This window comes from Pteropus vampyrus, unplaced genomic scaffold (assembly GCF_000151845.1).
Source record: "Pteropus vampyrus isolate Shadow unplaced genomic scaffold, Pvam_2.0 Scaffold605, whole genome shotgun sequence".
NCBI lineage: Eukaryota > Metazoa > Chordata > Mammalia > Chiroptera > Pteropodidae > Pteropus > Pteropus vampyrus.
In genome coordinates, this window is record NW_011889386.1 from 63,180 (window position 1) to 63,670 (window position 491).

Sequence of the window (491 nt, forward strand, 5' to 3'; positions counted from 1 at the left end):
CCGCGTTCCGATGGGCACGGGAAGGTGACAAGGAGCCATATGTCAGGAATCAACACGGAGAGTGATTTCAGCACGGTTAATACGCACCGGCATTGAGGCAGAGGCTCCCACTTGGGGTGCAGCTCGGGGTGTGCTCGAATCAGCAGCGTGTTTCTCGTCTTAGTGACTGTGACGATCGGTGGAATGACGTCCCCATTCTGCAGATCCAGACCTTGGCGTCATGAAGGGACACATCTCAACCGAGTGAATTCGAGGGTCTAATGGCTTTATGAAGTGATTCTTGAGCCGGCTAGCAACCCATCTAGCGTCTGGGCCCCCTTTTTTACAAGAGGTAAAGGGGGCAGGGCAAGTATTAACAAAAGAAAGGGAAGAATTAATTTTCGGCCAGGACGTGTTCTTTTGGAGGCACTGACGCTGGCTTTGGAATCGTAGACTTCGCCACAAGGCAGGCCGTCTGGCTGGCGCTTCTCCCTTGACCCATGTGCTAACCC